The sequence below is a fragment of the Natator depressus genome, chromosome 16 (assembly GCF_965152275.1).
Source record: "Natator depressus isolate rNatDep1 chromosome 16, rNatDep2.hap1, whole genome shotgun sequence".
In the NCBI taxonomy this organism is placed as follows: Eukaryota; Metazoa; Chordata; order Testudines; family Cheloniidae; genus Natator; species Natator depressus.
The window spans coordinates 2784839-2809674 of NC_134249.1; the positions used below are offsets into that span (position 1 = coordinate 2784839).

Genomic DNA, 24836 nt, shown 5'->3' on the forward strand with positions numbered 1-24836 from the left:
TGTGAGTTACATGTGACCGGAGATTATTCGGTACTTTCTTCCCTTCCTTTTGTAACCAGATGTCTTGGTCACTAAACTTTTCTCCTTTAAAGGACACTTAAAAAAAAAAAAAAGAATAAGATTTGTTTAATAAACTAGTTGCTACATTGGCAAAAGTCAATAGAATTTATACAGTCTTAGGCCAAGAAAATGACTGAGCTTGGTTTCTGGTCAGAAGCACAATGGAAGTGGTGCCTTTGGCTCCAGGGGGCATTCTGCTCCAAAAACTTAAAAATTCTGTGACAAAAAATAAAAAATTCTGCAAATGTTATTTGTCAAAACAACAGTACATAATCACGCCAGTTTCAATTATTTTGGTAATTTATTTCAAAATACCTGTCAAATATGTGAGTAACAATACAGACACACACACAAAAATTCCCCCAGGAGTAAAGAGTTAAAGAAACCCCATGACAACCCAGTTCCTGTGTCTCTGCCCTCTTGCCTCCCCCAAGCCCAGCTGGGGGGCCAGACACCCACAACCCCTTCCCCTGCACAGCCCAGCTGTGGGGGACCCCAGCCAATATACCTGAACCCCTTCCCAGCCACAGGGCGCCCCTGCCCAGATACCCGTACTCCCTTCCCCGCAGAGCCCTGATATGGGGCCCCCCTTGCCCAGATACCCGCACCCCTCCCCTCCAGAGCCCAGTTGTGGCCCCCCAGGCCAGAAACCCCCCTCCATCTCCAAGAGCCCAGGAATCCAGAGGAAGAAACAGCCTGATGCTCGGTCCCAGGTTTGCATGGAGTTTCCTGCGCGCTGCCCTCTCCTTCCCTCAGGTCATGCTGGGAACAGCAGCTGCCGGGAACCCTCAAGCTCCCTCTCCCTCGCCACAGCAGTGTGTTCTGTGTGCAAGCTGGGCTCTGCTGGGTCCAGCAGCCCCTAGTGGTGGCTAGCAGCACTGCAGTCAATTTTGTGGGGGAAAGGAAATTCTGCACGCACAATATTAATTTCTGCATTGCACAGTGGCACAGAATTCCCCAGAAGTACCCAGGCGTAGGAGGTGACTGGTCAGTATCATATTACTAGGGCATATGTCCCAGCCAGATATTCAAGCAGTAATATTGATGGGTTCCAGAGCAGGGCAGTGATGAGAGTCATGGTATATAAGGCTGAAGTGCAGCATCTTAAAAGAAGGAATAAATATGGTGGAGAACCTGAAGACCTCATCCCTGGTATGGGGGCAGTGGCTCTCTTTCAGAAAGGGTTAGGAGAGTCATTTATGAAACTCTGTTTCATAAAAGCTCCATATTTCTAATTTTGTGTCTGAAATTGCATTGCAGCATTTAGCTACATTCTCAGTACTATGCTATACTACAGTGCTAGGCATCTTTTGTTAGGCCAGGCCTCAAATCAACAGTCAATTTTACATTTCTTTATAATATAAATCCCTTTTGGGGTAATATAGGTCTCTAAATCAAGAGATCTGCTTAATCAAGCCTTGGCTGGGGGCTGCTCAGGAAAATCAGGAGCATTTGGGTAAGTATAAATTTAGGGGGAAAACTACTTTTGAATATATTAAAACTTCAGCATCTGTTCTTAGTGTAGGAGAAAAGAATTCAAGTGCAAGGGGCTAACTAAATCAGCTAGGGCAGCACTTCTCAAATGCGGCCACTGGGGGCTTTTCCTGTGGCCACAGCCTCCTTGATGGTGATGTGGGAGGAGCAAAGCAGTGGCCCCTCCCAGGGCTGCCAGTAGGGGTTGGGCCCTGTCCCACTCTGGAGCCACAAATGCTGGAGGAGCAGGCAGGTGGCGGGGCTCAGGCTTCAGATCTGGGGTGGCAGGTGGCAGGCCCCAGCCGTGTGGTGTCAGGCTCCATCCCCTGGCTACGGGCTTTGAGCCCTAATTCCGGCCCTGGCCCCAGGCTCACCCCCCCACACACACACCTGCTGCCTCCTCTGGCCCCAGGCTCTGGCCCTATGCTCTGACCCCCAGCCACAGGGTATCGGACTCCACCCATGGGGCCATGCAATCCAACCCCAACCCCCAGCCATGTGGCAGTGACTACCAGACCCAAGCTTACCACCCCTCCACATCCCCCATGGCCCCCACTGCGTTCTCCGGCCGCGGACTCACCGGCTGTGCAGCTAATAGACTCACAGATATTAAGGTCAGAAGGGACCATTATGATCATCTTAGTCTGACCTTTTGCACAATGCAGGCCACAGAATCTAACCCACCCACTCCAGCAATAAACCTCTCACCTATGTCTGAGCTATTGAAGTCCTCAAATCATGGTTTAAAGACTTCAAGGTGCAGAGAATCCTCCAGCAAGTAACCCATGCCCCATGCTGCAGGGCTCTGATCCCTGGACTCACTCCCCGCATCACCCCTGGCCCCGAGCTGCCTCCCTACCCACCTCCCCATCCAGGGCTTAATTTGTCCCTCAGAATTGCCAGGGTTGAATAAGTCTGTTGTGAAAAATGATATTTGTAAGTTTGTTAATATCACTTTTCACTGCCTCCTTGCTAGCTAGCAAGTCTGCTGCTGTGAAAAGTGATATTAACAAAATACAAATATCACTTTTCACACAAACAGACTTACTAGCTAGCAAGTCTTAAAAAAGTAAGCAACCAAAAAAAAAGTAAAAGAAACAACAACAAAAAGGGACAAGAACCTGCAAAACACATTATTTGGTTCTATTCTGTTTAGGTCCAGTAAAGAACAGAGAAAACTGTACATTATTTTTATTATTGAGTCTGCAAAAAAACCCTACATAAATAAATTACAATGATTTGGACAAGTATATATGCATATTTATTTGTTTTTCCTAAAGTTAATTGAGTATTTTACGAAAAATTGTCAGAGCGGCCACCAAAAATTTTCTTGTGAGAAGCCCTGAACTAGGATGTCTTCTGTGTACTATCAGCCTTTCCATGATACCACTGAATTTTAGTTGATTGTCAGTCTTCATTTGTTCTTTCTGAAAGAGCCATCATTATTAAAAAGGTTCAGTGCAGTTCTGTTTACAGTGTTCCCAATATATTACTGGCAGTAGTAAAATTGTCTGGCGGCTAAATTTGTCTAAACAAGGCTAAAACGTGAATACATGCTGTAAACTCTGTACTCAGAGAATGAATTCATTGTGTTGATGAAACAGTTTCCAGGTTAGACTCGTAGAAGGCAGTTTGTGAAAGGGTATATTCTAAAACCTTGTTATGTATTATTGAACCCTGGTTAGTATAGGAGAATCCTGTCCTTTCTACCCACTGGCCTAGGTAGAGTCATAGAGTTTAGGGCCAGACGGGACCATCAAATCACCTAGTCTGACCTCCTGTATTTCACAGGTCACTAACACCACCCAGTACCTGCACACTAAACCCATCGACCAAAATTAGACCAAAGTATTACAGCCCATTATGTTACTATTTTATGTATAAAGCCCCCTGCCCCAGCTGAGGAGATCAGGGTGGTTGTACCCCAATAATAAAACAATTAAAAGGCTTACAACTTTAAAAAGTTAGCCAAGGCTAGTCTAACCAAGGCTAGTCCAGCACAGGTGGAGCATCTCCACGGGAAAGTCCTACCCATGCCAGAACTGTGTGGCTGCATCTACAGTAGTGCTGTACTAGCTGTGTGCTGGGCAGGATATCCCAGGGTTCTTAGCGGTGCATTAAACTGGGCTACTATAAATTCATTCACAGTGTATTTTGGGAGAACATGTCTGTCCTTCCTGAGCTCCTGTGCAGAAGTGCTCTTATGGGTCTTACTATCACGCCACAGCTTTACCAGAAGGCTGGTGTCAGCTTCTGGCCAGCTGGCACCATGGGCAAAGGCATCTGGGATGGCATCTCTGATTCTGTGGAAGTGTAGCAGAAATTGAGCAGGCAAACATGGGGCCAAAATACAGTGTGGAATAAGGCAGGAATTAGACAAGAAAGTACAGCTCAGATGGAATTGGGGGATAGCACTGGAGGACTAACAACCCCTGGTCTTGATTAGCCTGAGTTTTCACTGCAGAGCAGGTGGGTTTTCAGCTCAGGCTGAAGCAAAACCTGAGCTCAAGCCTATATCCTGCTAGCCCAGGCTTAAAGCATCCTGAAACCTGGATTAGAGGATTTTTTATGTGGATGAGAGGGGGGTTGGGGCAACATCCATACCAGAACCTGGGCTAACTCTGCAGTGAGGAAAAGACTGTGTACTCAGCTAGTCTATCGAACAATCTGTTCCTGCCACTATTAGCCTCATCCACTCTCCTCCATTTGTTTTGTTTCATCTCCTTGTGGTGTTTTGTTTTCGAGTGTAAGCCCTTGGTTCAGGGACTGTCTGCTACTTACATTGTGTCTGTACAGTGCCTAGCACACTGGGGCCCTTATCAGGGCTGGATTTACACCTTACACGCGACTAGGCACAGCATCGTCAGTGCCCTCCCTTCCCATGTGGCCCTGCCTGGAGCCCCCCTCCGGAATCCCCATATGATCCTGTGACCCCCCCCACCAGCCCTGTGTGGTCCTCTCTGCCTCCTAAACTGGGTCCCAGAAGGCTGATGTGGCTTTTCACTTGAGAAAAAAGTGCATCAGCTACCCACCTGGTAGCTGTTTGCCACTGCCTGCCAGACCAGTCAGCATCAGCCAGCTTAGGCTGTTCTGGTGCCACAGTGGCATCTGGTGGGCAAAAGGCAGAACTGCAACATATTTTCTGCAGAAAAAAATTCTGCTTTCCTTGGACAAGAATTCTGCGCATGCTGCAAATGTCACGTAAGGAGAGGAGCCATAACGTACAACAAGCAGCGTGTGGGGCATCTTGGCAGGGGGTGGGGCAGATCAGGAGGCTCCTTCCCTCCCAAGAACATCCGAGCAGTGTGGCCAGCAGCAGCAGGGCAGCAAAATAGCCCCAAATACCGTGATTCACAGCTGCCAAAATCCCCCAGCAACTGACAGCTAAAAATAGCCCAGTTGGGCTAGAAAATCGCATAGTTGACATCATGATGGCACCCCTAAATCCAGCCCTGGCCCTTATCTATCCTGATTATGGTCTCTAGGTGCTGCTGCAGTACAAATAATAACAATATATTTTTAGAAACCCTCTTAAAACACATACAGATAATGCTGATTAAAAGAGTACAGTGACTAAAGAAGAGGCTAAAATGGATTGGGGTAAGCAAGAAAGTGAAATATGGCATTGGATAGTTGTAATTTAATAACAGGGATAGCTCTGAAACGCAAAAGGAATCTTGAGATGTTTCTTTAGTGGGGGAAAATGAACTGAGACAACTGTCTGCATAGAGGAGCAGTTTCCACACCCCATAGCCTTCAGCACCAACATCCAAAGTGCTGGCCTGGAACATAGCAGTAATATACAGAGACTCATGGAGCATGGATAGCCAAGAGGATGAGGGTTGAGGAGGTGATTAGAGGATTGTACAGCCCTCAGGGATGTAAGAAACAATGTGTCAGTTTAAAATTATGTCAGTTTCAAATATTAGTAAAAAGTATTTTCGGGTCCTACCCAGCCTCAGCCCCTGGTCAATTCATGTTGGTTTACAACCCTGTTTCCCTGTTTTGTAAATGTTTTCATCTCCCTGCTTTATTAAACTGACTATATAGCCATGAAAGTGGGCAATACACAAAATGCTATAATTGCAGAAATCTGCCTACTGTAGAGATTCTTGAACTTTCCTCAGCAGCATCTGGTTCTGGCCAGTCTTGAAGACAGGATACAGGGCTAGATGGACCTCAGGTCTGAGCCAGTCTAGCAATTCCTGTGTTCCTAAATAAAGTGAAAAAAGGGTTTATCTTCATTTTTTTTCAGTTACAGTTATCGAAGCATTACTTAGGATAATAGTGGGTAAAAAGAAATCAGCAGAAATGTGATTTGTTGACAGTGTCTCATTGCCAACTTGAAATCAGTCCGCCACATTCTAGCCGAGCGATGTGAGGAACGCAGGGCAGGAGTAACATGATCATAGTTTGACTTAAACCACTGAGTCAAAGTGCTGCTGCATTCTGAACAAACTGCAGGCAACAGAGATGCACTATCTCAAGGGAATGACAATCACCAGTTCTCATGGTCACAAAGTGTATGAAGCAGTTGGGGAATTGAGAGCCTCTTCTAACACCAGTTATGGGTCATAATCCTGATTAGAAGGGGAAGACAGGATGCCTCAGCACCAATAAGAAACACAGAAATCCATGGAAGTCATTCGTCTCTGAGGCCTTGAAGAAATCGACTAGCTGTTGTGCTAATGCTGGTGTGGAACAGGCAATGCTCTGAAACTCACCAAATGAGTCAGTCCAGCGAAAAGGACGGACTGCTTATGTTTAGGATATGCCCAAAGACACAGAGCATAAACTACCAATATCTGAGAATTCTTCCATGAATATCCTTTCATGGCTTCAGGGTCTGTACACCAGCTGGACCATCAGCTGGCTACCTGGTGCATGGCAGAGGTAGTTAAGATGAAAGACCACAGCTGTCTCTTCCCATTTGTATTCTTCTGCATAAGATTAGTGGATTTCAGAATACCTGGCTAATCCCAGCTATACCAAAATGGCCTTGAGCAACATCCAGCCAGGTCCCCACTAGACTGGGAAAATGGACTGCAAATTGGAGTGATGCTGTATGTGTCATAGACACTTGCAGCAATAAACTGGACACAAGTAACTAAACAGCCGTTAGAACAGTTGGTACAGAATTTGGTCACTACTGAGAAGGGCCAGATTTGAACCAGAAATGTATCTTTGTACCACACCTGAGGTTGTTAGTCCTCTTCAGTGGCTATTATCAGCATAACATGTTTGCTGTTTTTCATCTCCCCCCTACTCCATAGACCTTCTCCACAAGATAGGCTGTGACTTCTTCAGTTTAAAAAGAACACCCAGCTATTTGTGCTCTGTAGGAGTACAAGAAAGTGACTGTAGCAACCAGTTTCAAATGTTTACATGTGAGGTATCTACACCTAAATAAAAGTGTAATAGAGTAGAAACACAGCCTCCACCTGTACTTGGAGCAAGGGGAATGACGCTGCTATAATCAAGTTTCATTTTTACTTTTCTAAAGAACTATGAGGTCGTAGAAACAGAACTAGTTCTGTCCAGGTTCTAAGCCAGTGGTTGCTCTTTGTGTGTGATTGTGGATTTTTTAAATTAAACTATTTTGCAAGCACTTCCTTCCTGCATTTCTGAGAAGGAGGGAGGGGGGAATGTTTAACTGTTTGCCTTTGACAGAGGAGGAAAAACTGAAGAAAACAAGAGATGCGATCCTAAGTAACCACTGACCTTTTACTTCAGACTGGTGATGTTTTTCAGTGGTAGAGCCTCCAGGGATTGACAGCATCCTCCTTGCTATTGTACTGCCTGCTCAAAAAGGGGCTAAAGTTCAGCTTTTATGATGTTCTCTGGGCTTGTGGGAAAAAAGGCCACATTCCATTTCTTAAGTCATATGAGTGCAAAAGCTGACTGAGTTCTACAGTCTAACCTCAGGGCATTAGGCCAGTTCAGAGTGAAACTGGGAACGACAGACAATTTAGGTAAATATGAAGCCAGATCTTGCTCCTCACAGAGATTTGCAGCAGGTAGGAGGGCTCAGTGTATTTGCCCTGTTAAATCAAAACCCCTGATTTATTTTATGCTGGTCCTGTTGCTTTTTCATAAAAATGTGCTGCTTGTTATTACTCCTAAAGGGCTCTCCCGCTTTGTTGCTCAGAGAGTCTTTCCTGTATTGGGCTGCGCTTACTGGAGATGAATGTTATTCCCCAAGGCAAAAACCAGTAAGTGACTCTTCGATGGTGATGAGTTTTTTTCAGTTAATATTCCCAAGTGAATCTTCCACCTGTCCTGCAAGTCACTCCTCTTCAGTCTGCTCTCTGATAGGGGTGGATGGCCTTTTGTCTCCCTGATTAGTCGGGTGTCTCTCATTGGGCCAGCTAGGTGCCCTTCATAGGCACTGGCTGGGTGGCCTTCTTTCACTGACTCTTATGGCTGCCCTACAGCCATCTTTTCCATTGATCTCAGCTGCTTCCACCATTGGACAGTGAGCCTTATTTCCAGAAAAATTCCCTTCATCCTCATTGTGGAAAGGTCACTAGATACAGCTGCTTAGTGTTTAATATGATGATTCCCGCTGTGAGAAAATAGAAACATCTCTTCAAGGGGTGGGGCAACATTGTACGCAGAAGGGGCCTCCTATCTCAAAGATAGGGTTAATATTTTACAACTGCTCAGAGTTTTCAAATGTTGTACAAATGGCTAAAAATAAAAATCTGGATGACCTTTAAAAAAGGGTCCCAATCAGTTTGCATCCCTACTACAATGCTTGTGACTTTACTCCTGATGAGAATGCTTCTGCATTTTTGTGTAGCCCTCTTGTGACTCCCACAACCACATGCTGACCAGTACTGTGTAATGGGCCTATCTGGGGAAGTAAGCCCACTTTGTGGCTGGAATGTCCCTGGTGTATTGAGACGGGCCAGTCACTTGAGTTTGTTCCGTAGAAAACTCTTGTTGGCACAGTTAAGAGACCCTGTGCTCTGGATTGTAGAATACAGAAATATAAAGATAGTCTCTGCCCTAACAGGCTTACAACCGAAAATATAGATACATAGAAGGCCTGACACAATGGGAAGTGTTGAAGTGAGGACAAATTAGGTGTGGGTTGTTTTTTGAGATGGTGGTTAGTGCTGGCACAAGGAAAAATTCCTGCCAGCAGCAAAGAGATTAAATATTTCCAAAGATGTTAGTTCACACACACTTTGGAAAATGTAACAGAGGCATAAATGCACCTCTGGATGAATGTTTTATGGATGCAGGACTGCCAGCCCTCCCCTAGCAATCACATTTCCACTTTCTCCTGTGGTATACACCTGTGGCATGCCAACAGTGCACGTGGTTGTGGTGGGGAGATGGCCAGCTTCAAAACCACAGATTTGTATCTTTGTTTCTTAATGTCAGTTTTTGTCCCAGTCTTTTTTGTGGCTTTTCTGTGCTCCTAGTTCCATCAGTAGCATCTTTACAACAGCTCATTTCCTCCCCCCAACCCTCAAATTTGGAAATAGAAATCCATAGAGTTGCTAACGAGGCAAAGCAGATGTTTCTGGGGACTGTGTAAGTAGTACACTTTGAAGAAGTCTTTGTACTTAGTACTGAAGCTCACTGTGTAACTACTTGTATCTCCTTTTGTAGGTAAGAATTGAGAAGCTCTGTGGGTCACTCAACCCTATGACACTTCCTTTTTTATAATGAATGATGCAATGTTACAAATTCAGAGGACAAATTCAGAGGAGATGTGGAAGGGGAAGTCAGTTCTGTGACTTGGTTTGCTACAGCTCAGACTTTGTTTCTCCCAGAGAATACAGACTGAAAGGGCCAATGCACAGCTAGTCAGATTGCAGAATTCTGATAGCCACCAAAGACTTGCCCCCAACCCGTTTGTTCCCCAATTTGATTTATTACCTGAAATAAATCCCATTAGTCTCATATATTCCTCCCCTCCGGGAGAAAAATGCATCCTTTCCAGCAAGGAATCAGATCCCTCTTGGCTATCTCAAGACATGCTGTTTGCATATGTTTACTTAAATACATGTTTTCATGTTTCTGTATTTATCATAAGAACAATTTTCCTTTAAAGTAAGTGTGTGTGTGTGTGTGTGTGTGTGTGTGTGTGTGTGAGAGAGAGAGAGAGAGAGAGAGAGAGGTTCTATTTACCCTACTGACAATTCGTACCACCACCAGAGGTTCCAGAGCTACATTCTAGGACAGGGGTGGGGAAACTTTTCAGCGCGAGGGCCGCATCTGTGTATGGAAATTGTATGGCGGGCCATGAATGCTCATGAAATTGGGGTTTGGGGTGCAGGAAGGGGTGAGGGCTCTGGCTGGAGGTGTGGGCTCTGGGGTGGGGGGTGCAGAAGGGTGCTCCGGGCTGGGACAGAGAGGTTCGAAGGGCAGGAGGGGGATCAGGGCTGGGGCAGGGGTTTGGGGTGCAGGAGGGGGTCAGGGGTGCAGGCTCCGGTAGGTGCTTAACTCAAGCAGCTGCCAGAAGCAGCGGCATGTCCCCCCTATGTCTCCTATGCAGAGGCGTGGCCAGGCAGCTCTGTACGCTGCCCCGTCTGCAGGCGCCGTCTCTGCAGCTCCCATTGGCCATGGTTCCTGACCAATGGGAGCTGCGGGGGTGGTGCTTGGGGCGGGGGCAGCGTGCAGAGCCCCCTGGTTGCCCCTATGCATAGGAGCTGGAGGGGGGACATGTCGCTGTTTCCAGAAGCCATGTGGAGCGGGGCAAGCCCCCAACCTCGCTCCCCGGCTGGAGTGCCAGAGCAGGGCAAGCTCTGAACCCCGCTCTCCAGTGGGAGCTCAAGGGCCGGATTAAAACTGCTGGAGGGCCGGATGCGGCCCCTGTGCCATAGTTTGCCCACTCCTGTTCTAAGAGCAAGTGAGAAACCATGTGACTAGGGATGTGGTGATGACTTGGAGTCATGGGTGAGGTAAGTCCCTTGATTTAAATGGTGCTATGCCAATTCACACGAGCTGAGAATCTGGCTTGTAATGCATTCACCTCATTCTAGACTCGTGCATCTCATTTTTTTTAATTTATGAGTAGTGTAAGAGCTAGTTGTTGTTATCCATTTCCATTCTGTTCTTGACATTCCTTGCAGTCAGCTAACCAGACATTATGATAAAAACTGTTAGAACTATTTATTTTTCCTGGGATAACTAAACTAAAATAAGTATTATTATGTGTCTTCATTCTACATTGTTTTACCTCAGAAAAATTTCGCACAGGGTAGTTTTCAGGTTTTGCTGCAATGAATGTAGCAGGACCCTAGAAACTCAGCCCAACAGAAGTTCAGCCAGTTCCGAGTTTTAGTGAGTACAGTGAAGCTTTCCTTGGGAATTTTTGAAACCTCCTAGACAGAATTAAAACAATTCCTCAGCAAGGAAGTGAGCAAGCTGGGGACTCTCCAACAGATGTAATCATTCAAGCAAAATTTTGTTTGGCTTGGCTGAGTCTCTCCTTCATTCTCCTCTCTTTCATCCTTGTCCCTCTGTCTTTCTGTGTCTCTATATCTGTCTGTCTCTTTCTCTCTCTCTAAAAAGAAAAGGAGTACTTTTTAAGTGGCACCTTAGAGACTAACCAATTTATTTGAGCATAAGCTTTCGTGAGCTACAGCTCACTTCATCGGATGCATACTGTGGAAAGTGTAGAAGATCTTTTTATATACACAGAGACCATGAAAAAATACCTCCTCCTACCCCCACTCTCCTGCTGGTAATAGCTTATCTAAAGTGACCCCTCTCCTTACAATGTGTATGATAATCAAGGTGGGCCATTTCCAGCACAAATCCAGGGTTTAACACGAACGTCTGGGGGGGGGGTAGGAAAAAACAAAGGGGAAATAGGTTACCTTGCATAATGACTTAGCCGCTCCCAGTCTCTATTCAAGCCTAGGTTAATTGTATCTAATTTGCAAATGAATTCCAATTCAACAGTTTCTCGCTGGAGTCTGGATTTGAAATTTTTTTGTTTTAATATTGCGACCTTTAGGTCTGAGATCGCGTGACCAGAGAGATTGAAGTGTTCTCCGACTGGTTTATGAATGTTATAATTCTTGACATCTGATTTGTGTCCATTTATTCTTTTACGTAGAGACTGTCCAGTTTGACCAATGTACATGGCAGAGGGGCATTGCTGGCACATGACATGGTAACAATAAAGACCTGCAGAGAGAAAGTATTAAGATGTTAATGACTATCACTGTAAAAGCATTGTGCCAAGAAGGTCAACAGATTCTGACTCAACATTATGCCTTCAGATTGGTTGAAAAATCAGGTTCCAAAAACAGAGCCCTTCAAACCCTCTGTGACGGGATCTGTGGGGTACAGTCTGGGACTGTGGGACCACTATGCCCCCTTAACTGTGTCCAGCCTGCGCTGTTTCTCAGAATGCCTTGCTAATGACAAGCAGCAAACCGCTCCAGGCGCTGTTATCACTCGGGACCAACGCATGTGGAGCCCCACATCCAGCTAGATTGCATGAATGCTCCCAGAGCCACTCATGAATCACACAGAGAAAGGCACCAGCCAAATCCCCCCAGTTCTCAACCTTGTACCTCAGGAATATACCGTCTTGCACTGTTCAAGACGAGCACTGCAAATTTATTAATTGGTTAACTGCCTCATCAGTGGAAAGTGGATATACACCAGCCTTTGCAAACCTGTGCAGATTTACCCCACTTCAGGCAAACTCACTAATAAAGATAAACAGTTAAACAAATGTATTGACTACAAAGGACAGATATTAAGTGATTATAAGTGATAGGCAAAAAGTCAGAGTTAGTTGCCAAAATAAATAAAATATAAGCATGTAGTCTAAACTCTCAATCCAATTATACTGGGCAACATCTAGATTAAGCAGTTTTTCTCACCCCACTGGATATTGCAGTCCTTAATATACAGGTTTGTCCCTTAAACTTGGGCTAATCTCTTCTGTTGAAGTCTTCAGTCTTCTTCTGAGTGTCTTTGTTGCTTGTAGCATAGGTGCGGGCAGGAGAAAGGCCAAGCATGGCCCCCCTGTGTTCTGTTTTATACCCTTAGTCCATGTGCTTGGAGAACACAAGTCCAGGCATGTCTGGGGGGTATTGCTGAGTCTCCAGGCAAGGTTGAGCAATTTCCCTGGCACGGCCTTATGCAGGTGAGTCATTGCATTGTAGCTCCCTTGCTGGAGAATGGCTGTTGATGGTTGTTTGACACCCTGCCCAGGCATTGGTTACTTTCCTTGCTGTTGTCTCTGAGGAGCTTCATATACACTAAGGATATAGATAGGTAGATAGATAGATAGGACGAACTGTGGGTTTCAGCAGTTCATAACCTTTCCCCTGATACTTCACATGGCATGCTTTATATGCAAGTTATATGTAAATGAGGAATATGGGGGTTACAGGACACTCCCTCAAGATGTAGAATGTCACACCCTCCTTCCCGCAGTTTAGAGAGACTGTATGTAAGAGTGCTGAAGGTGATCTTAGCCTGCAGCATCATATATAGAGAGAGGTGGGTTTCTCAGGTAGCTTTGTGTAGTGCTTTATAGAACTTGTTAGAACCTTGAGTTGTACCACAGAAGAAGCCAGTACAGACTTCATGGAACTAATATCGTACTCACTGCAGCAACACTACTCACCGTGACCCTCATCCTATAATGTGTTTCCTTGTGGCAGTTCCTTACATCCATGTGGAGTCTATTGCAGGTTTCGGGCCTAAGCAGCTGCCTGGTTTTGCCCCAGCTATAAGTAATGAATTCTCATGGGTGATTTGAGTTCCTTGGATAGAAGGTGGTATAGAAGGGCAACGGATTGTCACAGTCAAGTGTTATGATTCCAAGCTGTCCTCACATACCACCTGCCTTTTGGGGATCCCACCATTGTGTTTTAGGACAGCAGGCAATTGGGCTAAGGCCTTTGCTCTGTTGATCCCTAGCATATGCAACTTGCTCCCTCTTGTCCATCTTAGTCCATCTCCCTCCTCTTTCCACTGTCCAGCTGTCTTAAATATAACTATTGCTGGCCCCACGTTTATACTTGCATTTTGAATTTTAAGAGGGTGTGTTTATGTTCTGTTATCATGTTTTAATTATGTACATCACTTGTCAAGTCCATACAACAGCGAACAAGTTATTTGGCAATTGGTGCTTTATAAATCATATTGCATGTTTAGATGAAGACTCTGTGCCTAGCAGTATACAATGAAAACATGGTGTGATGCTCCTCAGGGCTATCCAGGGATGTCAGGCACCTTACCACTACCTGCCCTTAGCATGAAGCAGTCTTGTCTGTGCCTGCTGTAGATCAGCTCCTTGAAACCACCAGCCTCTGGAAGCACAAGCACTGCCTTCCTGGCCTCTGCATGCCTTGCTCTCCCTGTACAGGCAGTGGTAGGCACACAGCAACCCCCGAGTGCTTGGAACATGCCCTGCAGTGTCCAGTCCCTTCTCTACTGAATGCTCACAGAATTACCATGCCTTCTGTTCCCAAAAGAGCCTCTTTTACAGACTAGCCTCCTTCTAGTCTGGGTCCAGCAAGCACTCACACCCCCTGTAGTTACTATCCTTTGTTCCAGTTTCTTTCAGGTATTCTTGGGGGTGGAGAAGCTCTCTCTTGAGCAAGCTGAAGACAAAATGGAGGGGTCTCCCACGGGCTTAAATAGACTTTCTCTTGTGGGTGGACACCCCCTCCTCTTTCCTATACAAAGTCCAGCTCCAAGATGGAGTTTTGGAGTCACCCAGGCAAGTCACATGTCCATGCAGGACTCAGAACTTACAGGGAGCAGCCATGGTTCACATGCTTCCTTGAATGTCCTCAGGTAGACTTCTTATGTGGATTGAAGCATTCCAAGATCCATTGTTCGCTAAGTGCTTCTTGACTGGGCACCTAATTTGCACATTCCTCTCTCAAGAAACCGACCAAATGCTTTACAAAGGTTACTTAAAAATTAAGCCAGTACACAGCCAATATTCACAACTTGGAATACAAAAATGATAAATGCGTACAAATAGGATTAATAGATTCAGTAGATCATAATCTTTACATAGATATGTTACATGGCATATGTAGTATAAAACACATTCCAGTTATGTCTCATATATATATTCATAAGCATATTTCCCTAAAGCTTTATGGGGGGCACTGTCACAACAGACATCACAGAGACTTGGTGGAATGAGGATAATCAGTGGGACACAGTAATACCAGGGTACAAAATATATCGAAAGGACAGAACAGGTCATGCTGGTGGGGGAGTGGCACTATATGTGAAAGAAAGCATAGAATCTAATGAAGTAAAAATCTTAAATGAACCAAACTGTACCATAGAATCTCTATAGATAGTAATTCCATGCTTGAATAATAAGAATATAGCAGTAGAGATATATTACCGACCACCTGACCAGGATGGTGACAGTGACTGTGAAATACTCAGGGAGATTAGAGAGGCTATTAAAATAAAAAACTCAATAATAATAGGGGATTTCAACTATCACCATATTGACTGGGTACATGTCACCTTAGGATGGGATGCAGAGATGAAGTTTCTTGACACCTTAAATGACGGCTTCTTGGAGCAGCTTGAACACACAGGAGGAGAGGCAATGCTTGATTTAGTCCTAAGTGGAGCACGGGATCTGGTCCAAGAGTTGAATATAGCTGGACCACTTGGTGATCATAATATAGTGGTCTCAAACCTTTTTAGGCACAAGATCACTTTTTGAATTTAAGATCAACCCAGGATCTACCCTGCCCCAGTCACTCCATTCCCCCCTCCCTCCATTGCTTGGTCTGCCCCACCCTCGCTCACTTTCACCGGGCTGGGACGAAGGGGAGGATGCGGGACAGGGTGCAGCCTCTGGGAAGGAGTTTGGTACAGGGGTCATAAGGTCACACTGCACCTAGTCTCATAGAATCCACTGGACATTTCATGAGTTTTACTTTTTATCAGTGTCATTTGTGGTTTAGAGATCCAAAATCCTTCAAGGATTGTCACAAATCAGTGTAACATTCTCAACTGTGCGGTGTGCATTGGCTGAGTCTGGGGCAGGGGGTAGGGGTACAGGACTGAGGGGTGCAAGCTCTGGGAGGGAGTTTGGGTGCAGGAGGGGGCTCCAGGCTGGGCTAGAGTGTTAGGGTGCAGGGTCTGGGAGGGAGTTTGATGCAGGAGGGGGCTCCGGGATGGGGCGGGGGCTTGGGGTGCAAGAGGGGGTGAGGGATGTGGGCTCTGGGAGGGAGTTTGGGTGCAGGAGGGGGCTACGGGCTCGGGCTGGTGGTTGGGGTGTAGGAGGGGGACGAGGTGCAGGCTCTGGCTGGGAGGTGCTGCGGCAAGTCTCTGAGGCCCCTGAGGGGGAGGGGGGCAGCGGGTTTCCATGCACTACCCACTACCCACGCCTGCAAGCGCCATCCCCGCAGCTCCGCAGAGTTGGGGCAGTGCGCAGAGCCACCTTATCTCCCCCCTGAGGGACCGCAGAGATGTGCCAGCAGCCAGTGCTTCTAGGAGCGTTGTGGGGTCAGGGCTGGCAGGCAGCCTTCCTGAGCCCCCCTGCGCTGCTGGACTTTTAGTGGCCGGAGAGCATGATTGACTGGCAGAGGCTCCAGGATCGACCAGTCAATTACAATTGACAAGTTGGTGTCCACTGCTCTATATAAATCCATGGTATGCCCACATCTTAAATACTGCATGCAGATGTGGTCGCCCCATGTCAAAAAAATCTATTGGAATTGGAAAAAGTTCATAAAAGGGCAACGAAAATGATTAGGGGTATGGAACGGCTGCCATATGAGGAGAGATTAATAAGACTGGGACTTTTCAGCTTGGAAAAGAGATGACTGAGGGGGGATATGATTGAGGGGGGTATGATGGGATAACATTATTTTGGCAATTAATTGGCCTTTAACTATTCATGGGTAAATAGGCCCAATGGCCATAAATGGGAGGTTAGATGGGGTGGGATCTGAGTTACTACAGAGAATTCTTTCCTGGGTATCTGGCTGGTGAATCTTGCCCACATGCTCGGGATTCAGCTGATCGCCATATTTGGGGTCGGGAAGGAATTTTCCTCCAGGGCAGATTGGAAGAGGCCCTGGAGGTTTTTTGCCTTCCTCTGCAGCATGGGGCACGGGTCACTTGCTGGAGGATTCTCTGCACCTTGAAGTCTTTAAACCATGATTTGAGGACTTCAATATCTCAGACATAGGTGAAAGGTTTTTCGCAGGAATGGGTGGGTGAGATTCTGTGGCCTGCATTGTGCAGGAGGTCAGACTAGATGATCATAATGGTCCCTTCTGACCTTTATGTCTATGAGGTCTATAAACTCATGACTGGTGTGGGGAAAGTAAATAAGGAAGTTGTATTTACTCCTTCTCATAATACAAGAACTAGGGGTCAACAAATGAAACTAATAGAGAGCAGATTTAAAGCAGAAGGAAGTATTTTTTCACACAACGCAAAACTCCTTGCCAGAGGATGTAGTGAAGGCCAAGACTATAACGGGGTTCAAAAAAGAACTAGATAAATTCATGGAGGATAGGTTCATCAATGGCTATTAGCCAGGATTGGCAGGGATGGTGTCACTAGCCTCTATTTGCCAGAAGCTGGGAATGGGTGACAGGAAATGGATCCCTTGTTGATAACTGTTCTGTTCATTCCCTCTCGGGCACCTATCATTGGCCACTGTTGGAAGACAGGACACTGGGCTAGATGGACCTTTAGTCTGACCCAGTATGGCCGTTCTTATGTTCTTAATATGCTACAAAGCCAGTTTTGTACCTTGCAGTTTCTAGCCAATAGTGTTGCCCATATATCACATGACCAGGAGAGGAGAATTAGGTTGCTAAGAGGTGGCCCAGCAGTTCTGTACATCTGCTGTCAGTTTATTTTCTTGGCACTGACAGCTCTGAATTTCAGCAGGTGAGCACCTGTCCCCAACAACAATGTAAGTAAGGGAAGAGGTAAGGAGAAGTGTTCATAGAATCATAGAATATCAAGGTTGGAAGGGACCTCAGGAGGTCATCTAGTCCAACTCCCTGTTCAAAACAGGACTAATCCCCAACTAAATCTCCCAGCCAGGGCTTTGTCAAGCTGGGCCTTAAAAACCTCTAAGGAAGGAGATTCCACCACTTCCTTAGGTAACGCATTCCAGTGTTTCACCACCCTCCTACTGAAAAAGTTTTTCCTAATGTCCAACCTAAACCTCCCCCACTGCAACTTGAGGCCATTACTCCTTGTTCTGTCATCTGCTACCACTGAGAACAGTCTAGATCCATCCTCTTTGGAACCCCCTTTAGGTAGTTGAAAGCAGCTATCAAATCCCCCCTCATTCTTCTCTTCCACAGACTAAACAATCCCAGTTTCCTCATCCACTCCTCATAAGTCATGTGTTCCAGTCCCCTAATCATTTTGGTTGCCCTCCGCTGGACGCTTTCCAGTTTTTTCATATCCTTCTTGTAGTGTGGGGCCCAAAACTGGACACAGTATTCCAGATGAGGCCTCACCAATGTTGAATAGAGGGGAACGATCACGTCCCTCGATCTGCTGGCAATGCTCCTACTTATACATCCCAAAATGCCATTGGCCTTCTTGGCAACAAGGGCACACTGTTGACTCATATCCAGCTTCTCCTCCACTGTAACCCCTAGGTCCTTTTCTGCTGAACTGCTGGGGAGGTTAGAGAAAGATGGCGAAGCATGTTCACTGCAAGTGGAAGTAAGCAGTTATAACATGCACCAGCACTCTGAGACTAAGCGTGAGCTCTAAGAGCTGTAGATATCTAGTGTTCTTGGCTTGCTCAGAATGTCTTTTGATTATATTTTCGCAGTAGCTCAATAAGCCTTGACCTGTGTGCAGTATTACTTGCCTTTCGAAAGATGCACGTATCAGGAAAGCCGATCTGCCTTTCAGAAGCAGAAGATCTAGGACAATGAACAATATGTTTTAAAGATATAGCAGCTTCAGTGCATATGTATAGTGTTTATACATTAATGCTAAGCTGCGTAATTCATCGTTGAAATTATGCTGAGATAGTAAGGGCTCCTCCAAGTACTGAAGTCGTTCTAAGTCCCAGAGTTCCTGTGGTGGTTGCTCAGATTAAATGAAAAAAGAAAAGGAGGACTTGTGGCACCTTAGAGACTAACCAGTTTATTTGAGCATGAGCTTTCGTGAGCTACAGCTCACTTCATCGGATGCATAGCATATCGTGGAAACTGCAGAAGACATTATATACACACAGAGACCATGAAACAAAACTTCCTCCCACCCCACTCTCCTGCTGGTAACAGCTTATCTAAAGTGATCATCAGGGAGGGCCATTTCCAGCGCAAATCCAGGTTTTCTCACCCTTCCCCCCCCCCCCCCCCCCAGACACACATACAAACTCACTCTCCTGCTGGTAATAGCCCATCCCTCTTTGAAACCTCTCTTTATAATGCGCATGATAATCAAGGTGGGTCATTTCCAGCACTAATCCAGGTTTTCTCACCACCACCCCCCCCCCCCACACACACACACCCCCCTCCAAAAACCACACACACAAACTCACTCTCCTGCTGGCAATAGCTCATCTTACAATGTGCACAGCAATAATCCAAGTTTAACCAGAACGTCTTGGGGGGGGGTTTGTAGGAAAAAAACAAGGGGAGATAGGCTACCTTGCATAATGACTTAGCCACTCCCAGTCTCTATTCAAGCCCAAATTAATAGTATCCAATTTGCAAATGAATTCCAATTCAGCAGTTTCTCGCTGGAGTCTGGATTTGAAGTTTTTTTGCTTTAAGATAGCGACCCTCATGTCTGTGATTGCGTGACCAGAGAGATTGAAGTGTTCTCCGACTGGTTTATGAATGTTATAATTCTTAACATCTGATTTGTGTCCATTTATTCTTTTACGTAGAGACTGTCCAGTTTGACCAATGTACATGGCAGAGGGGCATTGCTGGCACATGATGGCATATATCACATTGGTGGATGTGCAGGTGAACGAGCCTCTGATAGTGTGGCTGATGTTGTTAGGCCCTGTTATGGTGTTCCCTGAATAGATATGTGGGCACAGTTGGCAACGGGCTTTGTTGCAAGGATAGGTTCCTGGGTTAGTGGTTCTGTTGTGTGGTATGTGGTTGTTGGTGAGTATTCGCTTCAGGTTGGGGGGCTGTCTGTAGGCAAGGACTGGCCTTTCTCCCAAGATTTGTGAGAGTGTTGGGTCATCCTTCAGGATAGGTTGTAGATCCTTAATAATGCGTTGGAGGGGTTTTAGTTGGGGGCTGAAGGTGACGGCTAGTGGCGTTCTGTTATTTTCTTTGTTAGGCCTGTCCTGTAGTAGGTGACTTCTGGGAACTCTTCTGGCTCTATCAATCTGTTTCTTCACTTCCGCAGGTGGGTATTATAGTTGTAAGAATGCTTGATAGAGATCTTGTAGGTGTTTGTCTCTGTCTGAGGGGTTGGAGCAAATGCGGTTGTATCGCAGAGTTTGGCTGTAGACGATGGATCGTGTGGTGTGGTCAGGGTGAAAGCTGGAGGCATGTAGGTAGGAATAGCGGTCAGTAGGTTTCCGGTATAGGGTGGTGTTGATGTGACCATCGTTTATTAGCGCTGTAGTGTCCAGGAAGTGGATCTCATGTGTGGACTGGACCAGGCTGAGGTTGATGGTGGGATGGAAATTGTTGAAATCATGGTGGAATTCCTCAAGGGCTTCTTTTCCATGGGTCCAGATGATGAAGATGTCATCAATATAGCGCAAGTAAAGTAGGGGCGTTAGGGGACGAGAGCTGAGGAAGCGTTGTTCTAAATCAGCCATAAAAATGTTGGCATACTGTGGGGCCATGCGGGTACCCATAGCAGTGCCGCTGATCTGAAGGTATACATTGTCCCCAAATGTAAAATAGTTATGGGTAAGGACAAAGTCACAAAGTTCAGCCACCAGGTTAGCCGTGACATTATCGGGGATAGTGTTCTTGAAGGCAAAAAAACTTCAAATCCAGACTCCAGCAAGAAACTGCTGAATTGGAATTCATTTGCAAATTGGATACTATTAATTTGGGCTTGAATAGAGACTGGGAGTGGCTAAGTCATTATGCAAGGTAGCCTATCTCCCCTTGTTTTTTTCCTACAAACCCCCCCCCCCCAAGACGTTCTGGTTAATCTTGGATTATTGCTGTGCACATTGTAAGATGAGCTATTGCCAGCAGGAGAGTGAGTTTGTGTGTGTGGTTTTTGGAGGGGTGTGTGTGTGTGTGGGGGGTGTGGTGGTGGTGAGAGAACCTGGATTAGTGCTGGAAATGACCCACCTTGATTATCATGCGCATTATAAAGAGAGGTTTCAAAGAGGGATGGGCTATTACCAGCAGGAGAGTGAGTTTGTATGTGTGTCTGTGGGGGGGGGGGGAAGGGTGAGAAAACCTGGATTTGTGCTGGAAATGGCCCTCCCTGATGATCACTTTAGATAAGCTGTTACCAGCAGGAGAGTGGGGTGGGAGGAAGTTTTGTTTCATGGTCTCTGTGTGTATATAATGTCTTCTGCAGTTTCCACGATATGCTATGCATCCGATGAAGTGAGCTGTAGCTCACGAAAGCTCATGCTCAAATAAACTGGTTAGTCTCTAAGGTGCCACAAGTACTCCTTTTCTTTTTTCTTTTTACGAATACAGACTAACACGGCTGTTACTCTGAAACCTCAGATTAAATGAAAGTTCCTCTGCCTCCCTCCCTTTTGGACCAGTTCCTGCAAACGCTGCTGCATGTACAATGGGGCTTACTAGCATGAGCCCTATAGGGAGTACTTTGGGCAATGAGCACAACATCTAGCAGTTTTGTGACACCTTAGTCACACTGGGTAATACTTTATCCCTCCAGTAGTCCCATTAAAATTAATGTTAGAGAAGCAAGGTATGACTAAGTATGAGTCAGGGTATCACAAACTAATCTGGTGTTTTTACTTTGTTACAGTAACTTAATTCAGTGTCACAAATGCCTTTGTAAAGCAGTCTGTTCTGCGGGGTATTGTGAGAGGCTCCACCTAGTGTTACCACAGAGGCCAGGACTGTAATCTCCTCTAGAAGTGAAGTACATACAGACTTCACTTTGAAAACAAATTTATTTTCTTTGAAAAACCTCTAATAAAGAGGACTGCTTTTTCCTGGAAAAAAATTGTGGAATATCTGCATATTATGGTCTAAACCAAAATGCTTTTATTTTGTAGTATCAGCCATGGTGCTCATGGATCATATAAAATTTTCTGAGCAGTTTCTTGATAGTGGGGAAACCATGGTTCCATACGTTATATAATAACACTTGATAGTTTAGGGTTGGGGGAGGGAGTGTTGCCCCATGAATGTCAGAGTGCTTGCTTATCTTATTCATTCAGATAAACACCTCTCAACATCCTGTTTTTGTCATACGAACAGGAAAAGAACAATTGTTTGAGATGTGCGTCAGTCATACTTGTAACCAGGCAGTCTCATAACCCTCCCCATTTACTATAGCAACCAATAGGCCTCTTGGAAATGTGTCAGTGGTATGTTGACAGGTATCTTTTCTTTTGTACTTCAGCTTCCAGTATGTGTGCTGTAACTTTACAAGCGTCAAGTGTGGTGGGCACCAGAGCTTTCCAATTTTACCTCAGATAAAGGAGTAAACATGTCAGTTTTGCCTTGCATAAATAAATGGACATTGCCATTTTTACGTGATCTCTCTGTCTTTGGTTTTCCTGTACCCATTACCAGGAATCCTGAAAATTCAGAGGCAAATTATGTAGTCAACTAAAGCATTATCTAATTGGCAAATTTTAGCCTGAGTTTATTTGTAGTGCACACAACTCATATTGGAGAAGGGGTTGTTCGAGCCAATTGGTGAAAATAAATTTGGTTCTTGACTGGATTACTTAAAGGTGACCTGGAAAGCTTTGGAGCTGCAAAGATCAGTCACCGGGGTTCTCTGAGCCTCCTACAAGCAGTGTGTGACATTCCTAACGGTAGGTCTTCAACTCCCATTGCACTTTTGAAAATCCCACCTAGGAACGGCTGAAGCAGCAGTATTGCCCATAATATCCTGTATGAGGGGTTGTCATTCACGGTTGCTGAGGAAAATAGCAACTTTGGGGTGCGAGTAAATAAAGGAGGAAATAATTTTGAAATATTTTATTTTAAAATACAGTGATTTGTAGTGTCAGTCTGCATTTGGAAGACCTGATTCTCACTTACACTGGTGTAAATCGAGGTAATTTCATTAGCAAAGCAGAGAGGGGAACCAGGCCCAGAATCTACAAATTATTTGGCAGATGGACTGGGCAGTCTAGTAGGTCCTTTCTATCTCCAACTTTTTGTGATTTTTTAAATTATTTTTGTCTAAGGTTTTTGGACCTTTCCCATTATGTAAATAAGACTCTGTTTGCAGCTTGTTGGGGGCTGACAATGTTTCTTCCAATTAAATTCTTCCCTTGAAAGAATATGTGCTTGCTTGGGTAAGGCAACAGGTCACTGTAGAAAACCTGCCACGTTGCTATAGCTCTTTGGATTGGGAAGGGTAGAAGATTACTCACTGCTGTCTGGATTGGCATTTGTCTTGATGAGGGAGAGTGCTTTACCCACAAGGTGGAAAGGTGATAGCTTATGACAATCTGGAGTTCTGAGGGTTCAAAGAGGAAAATGGCAGCATCCCAGCAGACCTTTGGGAAAGCAGGCAGAGCAGTCTATGGGGCACAGGCAGGCATGGCTAAGGGATCCACACTTTGATCCACACTTAGCTGAGAATGAGAGATGAAACATTGCTGGTGAGTTTCTGTGCACTCCTTTTATCTTCGCCCACTGATTTAGATGCAAGTTGCTGAATAAATAAACAAAATATAATGTATTTGGAGAGAATATGACAGCATTCTTGAAAATGTAGCAGCATCGCACTTAGGACATTCTGTTCAGCATCTCACCACAAAACGGGAGAAGAATAAATTGAAGTATCTTCCGTTGTAAAAGCTTCATTAGACACTAGTTAAAAATTGGAGCCATATTTCCACAGCCCCCATAATACTCCCCGAAAATGTCTGTTTCTATTTGTATTTTAAAAAGCCCGTAAAGATAAAGAATGAGGAATCATCCATTTCAGTTTTCCAAGACTTTTCCCATAGCAAATTCCCAAGCCAAAAGATCTCTGATGTACTGGAGTTAAGATTGTAAATATATATCTGTTACATAGTGGAATGAAACACTGAGTACATTGCAGTTGAAGGGCCTTGTGAAATCAGGCTTCAGTGGGCATTGAATCAGACCCTGAGAGAGGCAAAGCCCCACAAATATTGGAAAGCTGGGACCTTCAAAGTTAGATTAATGTTTAACACAGAACAAAAGCAATAGCAATGCAAAATTAAAGTACGCCCAAAATCATTAACTCAGCTCCAGTCACCGACTGCCATGCATGCTCTCCATGTCAGGCATAGTAGAGGGGATGGAACAAACCATGGTTTTTATTAGGAAAGCTAGTTACAACCTTAACTCCAAAGTGACTGATGCTCTCTCTAATACCTAATGTTAATGGGAAATTATTCTCACAGGTGACAGCTTTGGCCTTCTAGTCTATGTGTTAAGAAAAAGACACTATCTGTTATAATGATCTTTTTCCAGGAAGAACAAATACTAGAAAATCTAGAAATACTTCATGTCAGAATCAGAATGCTGGAGACTTTCCATTTTTTTAAACTGTAAAGCTTCTAGATCTGGCCAGTTTACTAGGAACTGTAAAATAATTAGTTCTAAAAAAAGCAAACCCCAGGGTGAGATTCTTGTTATGCTGGCTAGAGAGGGGAAGTAGGACCAAATAGGTGCAGTGTGGATTCCTTCTCTCCCTTCACATAGCTCTGCCAATATCATCCGAACCTGAGTGGAGACTAAAGTGTCAGTGTTTTAAGTTTAGATATACCCTTCAAACCAGAACCAAATAGCATCAAGTCACTGAATAGAAGTCCTCACTATGGACAGTTTGTTTTACATAGAAGAATCGGTATTTACGGAAAACCAGTCAAAGGCTATTAGCGTTAGGATTTGTGCATTTCCAGAGATGCTTGGAAGGGAGGACATTGGTAAACTATTTTTGCTTTCAGAAATTATTTTGCATTTGATCCTTCCCTCTGAACTGCAAAGTGTTTAGGATACCTAACTGAAAGCCTGTAAACTTAGTTCCAGTCTGCTGCTTCTCCTGCTGTCCCTTTATTGTGGTATTCTCAGCACCATTGAGTATGAAAGAATAATATGTTTAGGATAAGAAAGGAAACTGTTTATATATTAATTTTAGAATTCATAATTTTTTCTGATCTTTACCAGGTTTCCTGGGCTTATAGGAAGACACTGTTGGCT

The 24836-nt window shown here is 45.0% G+C and overlaps 1 protein-coding gene and 1 long non-coding RNA gene across 5 annotated transcripts in view; one reads left to right on the forward strand and one right to left on the reverse strand.

Moving 5' to 3' along the window:
• The window catches only part of EXD3 (exonuclease 3'-5' domain containing 3), a 584821-nt gene that overhangs the window by 101410 nt on the left and 458575 nt on the right, over positions 1 to 24836 (forward strand). The window lies entirely within an intron of this gene.
• LOC141999990 (uncharacterized) lies at positions 58 to 7338 on the reverse strand. Its single transcript, XR_012642146.1, has 3 exons — positions 7255 to 7338; positions 5635 to 5746; positions 58 to 96 (listed from the first exon to the last, which is right to left on the reverse strand). It is a non-coding gene; the product is annotated as an uncharacterized LOC141999990 (long non-coding RNA).